The sequence below is a fragment of the Neofelis nebulosa genome, chromosome 12 (assembly GCF_028018385.1).
Source record: "Neofelis nebulosa isolate mNeoNeb1 chromosome 12, mNeoNeb1.pri, whole genome shotgun sequence".
Lineage (NCBI taxonomy): Eukaryota > Metazoa > Chordata > Mammalia > Carnivora > Felidae > Neofelis > Neofelis nebulosa.
Window position 1 is genome coordinate 28,940,147 of NC_080793.1, and position 13,390 is coordinate 28,953,536.

A 13,390-nucleotide genomic window follows, 5' to 3' on the forward strand; every position below is an offset into this window, starting at 1 on the left:
TCCTTTTGTGACTGGCTTATTTCAGTCAGCATAACGTCCTTGAAGCTCATTAATGTTGTAGCATGTGACGGGATTTCCTTCTCTTTTAATTCTCTTTTATTCCCTTTATATGTATATACCACATTCCCTTTATATTTTCAGCTGTTGATGAGCATTTGGGTTGTTTCCTCCTATTGGCTATTGTGAATAATGCTGCGTTAAACATTGCTTTGAGATTTGCTTTAAATTCTTTTAGATATATACCCAGAAGTGGGATTGCTGGATCATATCATAGTTCTATTTTAATTTTTTTGAGGAATCTTCATAACGTTTTCCTTAATGGTGGCACCATTTTACATTCTCGCCAGTAGTGTACAAGGGTTCCGACTTCTTTCCATCCTTGCTGACACTTGGGCACAGGAGCTATTGGGCTGAGGGACTTCTCTTACCTAGATGACTCAGGTATTGCAAAAACAACATTTTTAATACTCCCATCCCAATGACCCCTCACTCCCCACAAAAAACAAACAAGCAAACACTTATAGAGCATGTTTCTCTTGATCTGTTGTGATCTAGAATAAATTGTTTAATTAGCACTTGCCAGTTTTCAATTCCTGTGTTGGTGCTGGTATCAGAAGATGGGAAAGGTCTGAACTCTTCCCTTAGCACCTTCTCAGTCTAATTAGGGAAATGGAGTGTAAAGACAGTGTAATTTGTGAGGCATGGGGGTGAGTGAGTGACCTTTGCTGCAGTCTGGGAATGGGTTACAAAGGACTTCCTGGAAGAATTGATACTAGAGCTGAAGTTGGAAGGTTATTAAGGGCAGCCAAATGAGTATGTGAGAGAAAAGGCTTCCAGGCAAGGAGAGTGACATATATTTAAACTGGGAGTTGTAAAATGTCATATTGTATTCGGGAAAGGTAAGTAGATTGGTGTGATCTGATCATTAAATGCAAAAGAGGGAGTTGCTGGTGATAAAATTGGAATTATCACACAAGGTAGTCTATGCTAATTTAGGAGCTTCATAGCCCACATTTTAGGTACTGTGGAAGGATTTTTTTTACTGGGAGAAAAGCAATATGAGTATGGCTCAATTTTTTAAAAAATTCACTGTGCTGATATTGGGGAGAAGGTATTAGAAACAAGAATGAAATTAAAACTCTGACAATGGAGGGGCACCTGGTGGTTTAGTTGGTTTAGTATCTGACTTCAGCTCAGGTCATGATCTCCCGGTTCATGAGTTTGAGCAGCACTTCGGGCTTGCTGCTGTCAACCAGTCAGCACCAGGCCCACTTCTGATCCCTTGTTCCCCTTTCTCTGCCACTCCCCTGCTTGCACTCTCCCCCCCCCCAAAAAAAATACATATAAAAAAAAAATCTCTGACAGTGGAAATGAGTGAGAGGAGTTTGAGTCCTGAGATATAACATCATCTGATGTTCACCTTACAGTATAACTCGATTCAGGGAATTAGAACATCATAATTGAACATAATTTGAGAAAATTGAGAAATTAAGTGAGATCTCAGTGAGATCATAATGTGGCCTTGCAGGTGCTTACTTGTCTTATTTTGACACATTTTTGAAGTTCCTAGGAGCAACATGAAAGATGTATTGATAATGAGCACTGGGGGGACTGGATAGCCTTTGCAGTGATCTCAGGAAGATCCATGTGCATGGGTAAGTTATGAGGGAAGTGACGTGAGGAATATTTGGGGCTAAGGGAATTTCTTTGATACTTTACTGATCTCCCCTAAAGAAGACAACCATTTATTGCTGCCTGAAAAACCTTTATGCCTCTACAAAGAAGAGTTAAGATCAAGGGAAAGACAGACTCACCTTCTAAGCAGAGCTGTTACTTGAGTTGAAGATTCCATGGAGCCACATTTTCTAGAGAGGAAAGAGCACTGAACCAAGATTGGGGTTATTGCATAGGAGAATGAGGTTAGGACCTCAGCCTAAGAATTTGGGAAGTCACAATTCAGTCCATAACAGAAGGTATGGTCACTTCGCACCTGACAATTTTACACTTCTTCAGAAACATACTCAGGGCCTATTAAGGCTAGTACTTGGATGTGGGGAAAGTGTGAGGGTCCTCTGAAGTAACCTGCCCATCAAAATCTACACTAATCTGCTCTCCAAGTTGCAGTGAATTTTCTTTCTTGGTGGCAGGGAACACACCCACCTGATAAGCTTTCTGGCAGCTTTCTTGAGGTGGGAGGCCAGCAAAACAGATGCTTGAGCCAGGTGTAGGGATTATTATTGACAGCTAGGTGCACACTGGTTTGTACTGCATTTCCTAAACAGAGAGTAAAGAAGGCATTGTCTCATCCCCAGTGTACAAGGGAACTTAAGGCCCAGGGTTTCAATGAGTGTCATTTTTGCTTCCCAGTATAATTTTTGGTTTGTTAGAATTGTCTAAGGCTGGCATAGAAGCTAGAGTAAAGAAAGAAGTCACATTTAAGAAAAAATTCTCAAGAACAAAGTCAAAGAAGTGTGACCAAGAAGTCTTCAAAACAAAAGGTAGCTTTCAGCCTAAACCAGGAACATAGGGGCAAAGCCAAGGGGTTAGAAAGTCCAGAGAGATGAAAGAAAGCAATAATGGATCCAAATGGACAGTGGGAGGGCTAGTAGTGAACAGAGTACCCAAAAATGGGTATGATTTTGATTATTTTTTGTAGCATAGCAAGGGCAGAATAAATTACTTTAAACAGAAATTTTAAGTCAGACTCCCTTATATCACACGATTGACTCTTTCGTGGGTAAGGTGTCTTATACTGCTTTCTTTTTACCTGTTTACCCATCTATAACATTTGATTCTTTTTTTATATACTGCTTTTAATTACCATTACAGTGCCTTGAATATAGTAGTGGGTAAACAGAGATTCGTTAAATGAGTAAATAGTTAATCACATTGGTCATACACCTGCAAGCTGGGACAAGATAACAAACAGTGAAAGTATACACTGACCTACCCTACATAGAAAAAGGAAGCATCTCTATGTGCAAACTCTATATTCCTGCATTTTTCTAAGTATAGTTTTAACTATTCCTTCGGAAGCCGAAATTTAAATTTAAGCTCTATACTGTTATAATCCTCTATTTTCCCTAGATGGCGACAGAGACTAGCTTGTCTGTCTTTGAGGTCCCCTTACAGAAAAGCTTTCTCAGAAAGAACAGAAATTCAATACCTTTTGTACCTATTGATATTGATATTTACATGTAGTGAAAACAAGTTGTTTTACTTATATTTTTACTCAAAATATTTCAAAGCAAAAATAAACAGTTGAAGAGAGTTGATAATATCATTTATCAAAGATTAAGTACTAAATAATAGTTCTGTGCTCAGCACGAAACTAGAGGCTATGGGGAATAGAAATAAGGAGAACGCCCTTGAACTCATTAATATCTCTTACATTAATCTATGTAATGTATCAGTCAACAGCTCCTGCCTCACCATTGCTTAGGGTCAACAATAGGAAAGCTCTATGAGGAGCACCTGTGTGTTAACTGCTATTCCTGCCTCTGCTTTGTGTAATTAATCACAAGAGAGCAAGATAAGGTACAGTGTCGTTTCAGTGGTAAGTGATTTTTAAAGCTTCAGCCAAGCAGAAGTCAAGGTTCTGCTGTCTCATAGTATGGTTTCAATGTGGGTGGGAGTGTGGTAGTAGCCTGTCTTAATGTTCATTTTATTTTTGAGAGAAAGAGAGTAAGCAGAGGAGGGGGGGTGCAGAAAGAGAAAGAGAGAGAGGGAGACACAGAATCCGAAGCAGGATCCAGGCTCTGAGCTGTCAGCACAGAGCCCTACTCAAGGCCTGAACTTACCAACCCTGAGTTCATGACCTGAGCAAAGTCATGAACCCTTAACTTACTGAGGCACCCATGAGCCCCATAGCCTGTCCTGGCAAGACAGACACTATTGTTTCCAGTCAATGACTTCAAAGAAGGTGTATTAGTTTGCTAGGGCTGTTGTAACAAAGTATCACAAACAGGGTGACTTAAATAACAGAAATGAATTATATCACAGTTCTGGAGGCTACAAATCTAAGATTTTGGTGTTGGAAGGGTGATTCCTTCTGAGGGCTATGAGAGAGAATCTGTCCTCTTACCTAGCTTTTAATGGCTTGCTGGCAATCTTTGGCATTCTTTGGTTTGTAGGAGCATCACCCCAATCTCTGCCTTGTATTTAGCATGATGTATCCAAAATTTCCCTTTTTTTGCTCTAAGGGAAATTACAAAAGACGTAGAGGACAAGATGCTTTAAGGATTATTGGGGTATTATGAATTAATTTATGAGTATAATTATAAAAAATAAATGCACACATTGGATATAATGAGACATATAAATGCTGACTGAAGGGGATAAGGCAGGGGACTTGAAAGATGTTTAATCTCTTAATTAATAAATCCTTGCCTAAAAAATGATTTTGAAAAATTAAAATGGGAGGAGTTCCGGAAGATGGCGGCGTAGGAGGACGCTGGGCTCACCGCGCGTCCTGCTAATCACTTAGATTCCACCTACACCTGCCTAAAACCCAGAAAACCGCCAGAGGATTAGCAGAACGGAGTCTCCGGAGCCAAGCACAGACGAGAGGCCCACGGAAGAGGGTAGGAAGGGCGGCGAGGCGGTGCGCGCTCCACGGACTGGCGGGAGGGAGCCGGGGCGGAGGGGCAGCTCGCCAGCCAAGCAGAGCCCCCGAGTCGGGCTGGCAAAAGCGGAGGGGCCGGACGGACTGTGTTCTGACAGCAAGCGCGACTTAGCGTCTGGGAGGTCATAAGTTAACAGCTCTGCTCAGAAAGCGGGAAGGCTGGAGGACAAAGGGAGGGAGAGCTGCTGAGCCCCCGGACGCCACGGCAGAGCTCAGCTTGGCGGGGAACAAAGGCGCTCGCCAGCGCCATCTCCCCCGCCCATCCCCCAGCCAAAATCCCAAAGAGAACCAGTTCCTGCCAGGGAACTTGCTCGCTCCGCGCAAACACCCAACTCTGTGCTTCTGCGGAGCCAAACCTCCGGCAGCGGATCTGACTCCCTCCCGCTGCCACAGGGCCCCTCCTGAAGTGGATCACCTAAGGAGATGCGAGCTAAGCCTGCCCCTCCCGCCCCCGTGCACCTTGCCTACCCACCCCAGCTAATACGCCAGATCCCCAGCACCACAAGCCTGGCAGTGTGCAAGTAGCCCAGACGGGCCACGCCACCCCACAGTGAATCCCGCCCCTAGGAGAGGGGAAGAGAAGGCACTCACCAGTCTGACTGTGGCCCCAGCGGTGGGCTGGGGGCAGACATCAGGTCAGACTGCGGCCCCGCCCACCAACTCCAGTTATACACCACAGCACGGGGGAAGTGCCCTGCAGGTCCTCACCGCTCCAGGGATTATCCAAAATGACCAAACAGAAGAATTCCCCTCAGAAGAATCTCCAGGAAATAACAACAGCTAATGAACTGATCAAAAAGGACTTAAATAATATAACAGAAAGTGAATTTAGAATAATAGTCATAAAATTAATCGCTGGGCTTGAAAACAGTATACAGGACAGCAGAGAATCTCTTGCTACAGAGATCAAGGGACTAAGGAACAGTCACGAGGAGCTGAAAAACGCTTTAAACGAAATGCAAAACAAAATGGAAACCACCACGGCTCGGATTGAAGAGGCAGAGGAGAGAATAGGTGAACTAGAAGATAAAGTTATGGAGAAAGAGGAAGCTGAAAGAAAGAGAGATAAAAAAATCCAGGAGTATGAGGGGAAAATTAGAGAACTAAGTGATACACTAAAAAGAAATAATATACGCATAATTGGTATCCCAGAGGAGGAAGAGAGAGGGAAAGGTGCTGAAGGGGTACTTGAAGAAATTATAGCTGAGAACTTCCCTGAACTGGGGAAGGAAAAAGGCATTGAAATCCAAGAGGCACAGAGAACTCCCTTCAGACGTAACTTGAATCGATCTTCTGCACGACATATCATAGTGAAACTGGCAAAATACAAGGATAAAGAGAAAATTCTGAAAGCAGCAAGGGATAAACGTGCCCTCACATATAAAGGGAGACCTATAAGACTCGTGACTGATCTCTCCGTTGAAACTTGGCAGGCCAGAAAGGCTTGGCACGATATCTTCAGTGTGCTAAACAGAAAAAATATGCAGCCGAGAATCCTTTATCCAGCAAGTCTGTCATTTAGAATAGAAGGAGAGATAAAGGTCTTCCCAAACAAACAAAAACTGAAGGAATTTGTCACCACGAAACCAGCCCTACAAGAGATCCTAAGGGGGATCCTGTGAGACAAAGTACCAGAGACATCACTACAAGCATAAAACATACAGACATCACAATGACTCTAAACCCGTATCTTTCTATAATAACACTGAATGTAAATGGATTAAATGCGCCAACCAAAAGACATAGGGTATCAGAATGGATAAAAAAACAAGACCCATCTATTTGCTGTCTACAAGAGACTCATTTGAGATCTGAGGACACCTTTAGATTGAGAGTGAGGGGATGGAGAACTATTTATCATGCTACTGGAAGCCAAAAGAAAGCTGGAGTAGCCATACTTATATCAGACAAACTAGACTTTAAATTAAAGGCTGTAACAAGAGATGAAGAAGGGCATTATATAATAATTACAGGGTCTATCCATCAGGAAGAGCTAACAATTATAAATGTCTATGCGCCAAATACCGGAGCCCCCAGATATATAAAACAGTTACTCATAAACATAAGCAACCTTATTGATAAGAATGTGGTCATTGCAGGGGACTTTAACACCCCACTTACAGAAATGGATAGATCATCTAGACACACAGTCAATAAAGAAACAAGGGCCCTGAGTGATACATTGGATCAGATGGACTTGACAGATATATTTAGAACTCTGCATCCCAAAGCAACAGAATATACTTTCTTCTCGAGTGCACATGGAACATTCTCCAAGATAGATCATATACTGGGTCACAAAACAGCCCTTCATAAGTTTACAAGAATTGAAATTATACCATGCATACTTTCAGACCACAATGCTATGAAGCTTGAAATCAACCACAGGAAAAAGTCTGGAAAACCTCCAAAAGCATGGAGGTTAAAGAACACCCTACTAACGAATGAGTGGGTCAACCAGGCAATTAGAGAAGAAATTAAAAAATATATGGAAACAAACGAAAATGAAAATACAACAATCCAAACTCTTTGGGATGCAGCGAAGGCAGTCCTGAGAGGAAAATACATCGCAATCCAGGCCTATCTCAAGAAACAAGAAAAATCCCAAATACAAAATCTAACAGCACACCTAAAGGAAATAGAAGCAGAACAGCAAAGGCAGCCTAAACCCAGAAGAAGAAGAGAAATAATAAAAGATCAGAGCAGAAATAATATAGAATCTAAAAAAACGGTAGAGCAGATCAACGAAACCAAGAGTTGGTTTTTTGAAAAAATAAACAAAATTGACAAACCTCTAGCCAGGCTTCTCAAAAAGAAAAGGGAGATGACCCAAATAGATAAAATCATGAATGAAAATGGAATGATTACAACCAATCCCTCAGAGATACAAACAATTATCAGGGAATACTATGAAAAATTATATGCCAACAAATTGGACAACCTTGAAGAAATGGACAAATTCCTAAACACCCACACTCTTCCAAAACTCAATCAGGAGGAAATAGAAAGCTTGAACAGACCCATAACCAGCGAAGAAATTGAATCGGTTATCAAAAATCTCCCAACAAATAAGAGTCCAGGACCAGATGGCTTCCCAGGGGAGTTCTACCAGACGTTTAAAGCAGAGATAATACCTATCCTTCTCAAGCTATTCCAAGAAATAGAAAGGGAAGGAAAACTTCCAGACTCATTCTATGAAGCCAGTATTACTTTGATTCCTAAACCAGACAGAGACCCAGTAAAAAAAGAGAACTACAGGCCAATATCCCTGATGAATATGGATGCAAAAATTCTCAATAAGATACTAGCAAATCGAATTCAACAGCATATAAAAAGAATTATTCACCATGATCAAGTGGGATTCATTCCTGGGATGCAGGGCTGGTTCAACATTCGCAAATCGATCAACGTGATACATCACATTAACAAAAAAAAAGAGAAGAACCATATGATCCTGTCAATCGATGCAGAAAAGGCCTTTGACAAAATCCAGCACCCTTTCTTAATAAAAACCCTTGAGAAAGTCGGGATAGAAGGAACATACTTAAAGATCATAAAAGCCATTTATGAAAAGCCCACAGCTAACATCATCCTCAATGGGGAAAAACTGAGAGCTTTTTCCCTGAGATCAGGAACACGACAGGGATGCCCACTCTCACCGCTGTTGTTTAATATAGTGCTGGAAGTTCTAGCATCAGCAATCAGACAACAAAAGGAAATCAAAGGCATCCAAATTGGCAAAGATGAAGTCAAGCTTTCGCTTTTTGCAGATGACATGATATTATACATGGAAAATCCGATAGACTCCACCAAAAGTCTGCTAGAACTGATACATGAATTCAGCAAAGTTGCAGGATACAAAATCAATGTACAGAAATCAGTTGCATTCTTATACACTAACAATGAAGCAACAGAAAGACAAATAAAGAAACTGATCCCATTCACAATTGCACCAAGAAGCATAAAATACCTAGGAATAAATCTAACCAAAGATGTAAAAGATCTGTATGCTGAAAACTATAGAAAGCTTATGCAGGTAATTGAAGAAGATATAAAGAAATGGAAAGACATTCCCTGATCATGGATTGGAAGAATAAATATTGTCAAAATGTCAATACTACCCAAAGCTATCTACACATTCAATGCAATCCCAATCAAAATTGCACCAGCATTCTTCTCGAAACTAGAACAAGCAATCCTAAAATTCATATGGAACCACAAAAGGCCCCGAATAGCCAAAGTAATTTTGAAGAAGAAGACCAAAGCAGGAGGCATCACAATCCCAGACTTTAGCCTCTACTACAAAGCTGTCATCATCAAGACAGCATGGTATTGGCATAAAAACAGACACATAGACCAATGGAATCGAATAGAAACCCCAGAACTAGACCCACAAACGTATGGCCAACTCATTTTTGACAAAGCAGGAAAGAACATCCAATGGAAAAAAGACAGTCTCTTTAACAAATGGTGCTGGGAGAACTGGACAGCAACATGCAGAAGGTTGAAACTAGACCACTTTCTCACACCATTCACAAAAATAAACTCAAAATGGATAAAGGACCTGAATGTGAGACAGGAAACCATCAAAACCTTAGAGGAGAAAGCAGGAAAAGACCTCTCTGACCTCAGCCGTAGCAATCTCTTACTCGGCACATCCCCAAAGGCAAGGGAATTAAAAGCAAAAGTGAATTACTGGGACCTTATGAAGATAAAAAGCTTCTGCACAGCAAAGGAAACAACCAACAAAACTAAAAGGCAACCAACGGAATGGGAAAAGATATTTGCAAATGACACATCGGACAAAGGGCTAGTATCCAAAATCTATAAAGAGCTCATCAAACTCCACACCCGAAAAACAAATAACCCAGTGAAGAAATGGGCAGAAAACATGAATAGACACTTCTCTAAAGAAGACATCCGGATGGCCAACAGGCACATGAAAAGATGTTCAACGTCGCTCCTCATCAGGGAAATACAAATCAAAACCACACTCAGATACCACCTCACGCCAGTCAGAGTGGCCAAAATGAAGAAATCAGGAGACTATAGATGCTGGAGAGGATGTGGAGAGACGGGAACCCTCTTGCACTGTTGGTGGGAATGCAAATTGGTGCAGCCGCTCTGGAAAGCAGTGTGGAGGTTCCTCAGAAAATTAAAAATAGACCTACCCTATGACCCAGCAATAGCACTGCTAGGAATTTATCCAAGGGATACAGGAGTACTGATGCATAGGGGCACTTGTACCCCAATGTTTATAGCAGCACTCTCAACAATAGCCAAATTATGGAAAGAGCCTAAATGTCCATCAACTGATGAATGGATAAAGAAATTGTGGTTTATATACACAATGGAATACTACGTGGCAATGAGAAAAAATGAAATATGGCCTTTTGTAGCAACGTGGATGGAACTGGAGAGTGTGATGCTAAGTGAAATAAGCCATACAGAGAAAGACAGATACCATATGGTTTCACTCTTAAGTGGATCCTGAGAAACGTAACAGAAACCCATGGGGGAGGGGAAGGGAAAAAAAAAAAAGAGGTTAGAGTGGGAGAGAGCCAAAGCATAAGAGACTGTTAAAAACTGAGAACAAACTGAGGGTTGATGGGGGGTGGGAGGGAGGGCAGGGTGGGTGATGGGTATTGAGGAGGGCACCTTTTGGGATGAGCACTGGGTGTTGTATGGAAACCAATTTGACAGTAAATTTCATATAATAAAAAATAAATAAATAAATAAATAAATAAAAAAGAAAAATTAAAATGATCAGTGAATTGTAATTAATGTAATGGTTTTTCTAAGTACATATGGAAATAATTTTTGATAAGAGTCATGTAGCACATTAAGTTAGGGTGAAGATTTTTAGAAACTCTTCCCAATTAAGATGTGGGTCTATGTTGCCTCCCTTTGAGTTCTGAGCAGGTTATGTACTTGCTCTGACTGATAAAATATTAAAGATGCGATGTTGGGCCATTTTTGGAGCCCAGGCCTTATAAAAGCATGTCAGCTTCCATTTCCCTGCTCTTGGAACACTTGTATTGGAGCCCTAAGCCACCATGGACGAAGTCGGACTGTTTGCCCAAGCCACCATGTGGAAAGAACGAGGCATTTGAATAAAGCCATTCTGGCCACTACAATTCCATTCTTCTATGGCTGAATCCTACCAGATTTTCCCTTTTTATAAGGATACCAGTCATATTGGGTTAGGGGTCCACCCTATGCCAGTATGACCTCATTAACTCATTACATCTGCAAAGACCCTATTTCCAAATAAGGTCACGTTCTGGGGTACAGGGGGTTAGGACTTCAACAGATTAATATTCAGGGGACACAATTCAATTAATAACATGAGAGTTTAAAACTATTTCCCAAGAGGACATTTTAAGTATTTTTTTGGTCGATTTCCTTTGAAGGAGGGTGCTGTTAAATTTCATGAGACGGCCAACATTTCTCTGCATAGAAATGTAGAGAAAATGTATCAAAGAGTATAAAAATCATGCTATGAAGCAATGGTAAATGATATCTTTCTTTTTCCCTTTCCTTCTGTCCTCTCTTCCCTCTTCATTATTATTTTTTCACACAATGATGTTGAATTTTCATATGGTACATGGCTGGCAAATACTGAATCAGTAGAAAATAGGAGGGGCATGAAAGTAGGAAAGGGTAGAAGTTTATAACTTATCAAAGTATTAGCACTCAAATTTCATGTTTCAAACAAAAAATGACCACATACACCTCATTAAATTATGAATAGCTAAGGTTCCTATAGCAGATATTCTAAAACATTTTGCTTACCTCATAGACAAGGCAAGGTGCTCCTTGTAATGTCATTCAGTATGCCATGTACTATCCAAGATGAAGCCTGTTAGGGAATAATGTGACCTATAGCAGCCAAACTGGCCATGAGGAAGAATGCTCAAAAACAGGATATTAGTGACTGACTTTGCTTTAGTGAGCCCATGAGTCAACCATGGTTATATTGTAACTGGACTTTTGGTGTTGAAATAGATTTGACTTCACAAGATGCGTTATTTACATTATGTATAGTTGGAAAAAATCTTTTTTTTTTAAGTTTAGGTATTTATTTTGAGAGAGAGAGAGCATGGGAGGGGCAGAGAGAGAGAGAGAGAGAGAGAGAGGGAGAGAGAGATAATCCCAAGCAAGCTCTGTGACATCAGCACAGAATTCCACATGGGACTTGATCTCACAAACCATGAGATCATGACCTGAGCCAAAATCAAGAGTCTGACACTTAACTGACTGAACCACCCAAGCACCTGAAAAATGTTTCGTTTGTTCATACATACAACAAACTTTTGAAGAATACTTTCCACGTGAAATCTCAGTTTTTAGCACAAAGAACTTTGAGCTGGTTAAGGCATGATCTCTGTCTTCAGGAGAATCACCCCAAATAGTTGAGCTCATTCAACACACTGAATACACAAATGTGCATTATAGCAGGATGAAAAACAACCTGAGTATCTTCTAAGACCAATGCCAAAATCCAGGACTTGTGTCAGAAACTTAAGCATGTGGTAGATGGGGATATCGTGCTAGCTTGGGGAAAATTCTCGTACTTTGTGATTGTCTCTTTTTCTAATCCTCTTCGACCACGCTGGCCAGGTTTATGAGTCAGGCAAGTGAGGGTGGCCAGAACACCTGGAGAAAACCTCATATCTGCTGAGTATGATTGTCATCATGATTAGTGTCCTCTTCCCAAATAAAGGACAACTCTTAAATGTCCTCTATTAACCTTAATGTGCTCATTAATTCTTCAACTCATCAGCGTTCCCAGATATTATTTAAATACTTAACTCTTCTTTCACTGGCTTGAGTTTATTTTTAAAGCTCTCAAATTTGCTTCATCCAACAGCTTTTTAATATCTGAAACAATGTATCCCTGATTGTAATTATATAATTTGTTCATGAAATAGAGTCATATTTCTGCAGAAAAATTCTTCTGAATTTGTATTCCAGATCAACTATGCTTCTGCAGAGAATACCATATTTTTTAGGCTCTCTGTCAATGTAGCAAGGGTGGCACCCACTGTTGTAAGAAAATACAACTGAAGAGCTGGATGAAGAACTTCTAGGCAAATTATATTCCTAAAAATAGTAATAGGAGGCCTTGTAATGGGACCCAGCCAAAAATGGAGGTCCAGATGCTAGTCAAAGATACAGTCTAAGCTTTCAAGGAGTCATGCAGAGTCAAAATGGCAACTCATTTGTTTTCGCTCACATTATTCCCAGCATTGAGCACAACATGAATACACATTCACTGACTCTATAACCAAACCAATTAAAAACAGTTAACACAGTAGTTTTGGAATTGGAAGCCTTATTAAATACTGTTCAAAAGATCAACAATTTATTTGACAAATGATTGTTAGGCAAGTCACAGAAGACTACAAGTCCAGATATTTTTAATATTGATTTTATTATTTTCAATTTAGAAATTGACACACATAATTGAAGCATGGTCTGCAAAATCAAATCAAATCAAAGTTGCAGATTTGCAAGTCAACAAGCCTGGAAGATTGTATATCATGGAATAAGTTTAAATGCTGTGTAGCCCTCACTTCTTCATTCACCATGATGGCTAACATTGTGCTGGTAACTAACACATAGTATTTACTCTCTTAGCCACTGTTTAGTAACTGTGTTTTAATTTGACATTGAAGGGTAAGTCCAAAAAGTAATCTCAAATCAAAAGCCATGAAAATTATTTTATAATCAAAACTTTACACATGATGACAGGGTTAAAGC

At 40.4% G+C, this 13,390-nt stretch overlaps 1 long non-coding RNA gene across 1 annotated transcript; it reads right to left on the reverse strand.

Annotated features, from left to right (window-relative positions):
• Positions 1-2,149: 2,149 nt before the first annotated feature.
• LOC131491573 (uncharacterized) lies at positions 2,150-11,725 on the reverse strand. Its single transcript, XR_009251530.1, has 3 exons — positions 11,420-11,725; positions 4,085-4,197; positions 2,150-2,274 (listed from the first exon to the last, which is right to left on the reverse strand). It is a non-coding gene; the product is annotated as an uncharacterized LOC131491573 (long non-coding RNA).
• Between the last annotated feature and the right edge of the window lie 1,665 nt (positions 11,726-13,390).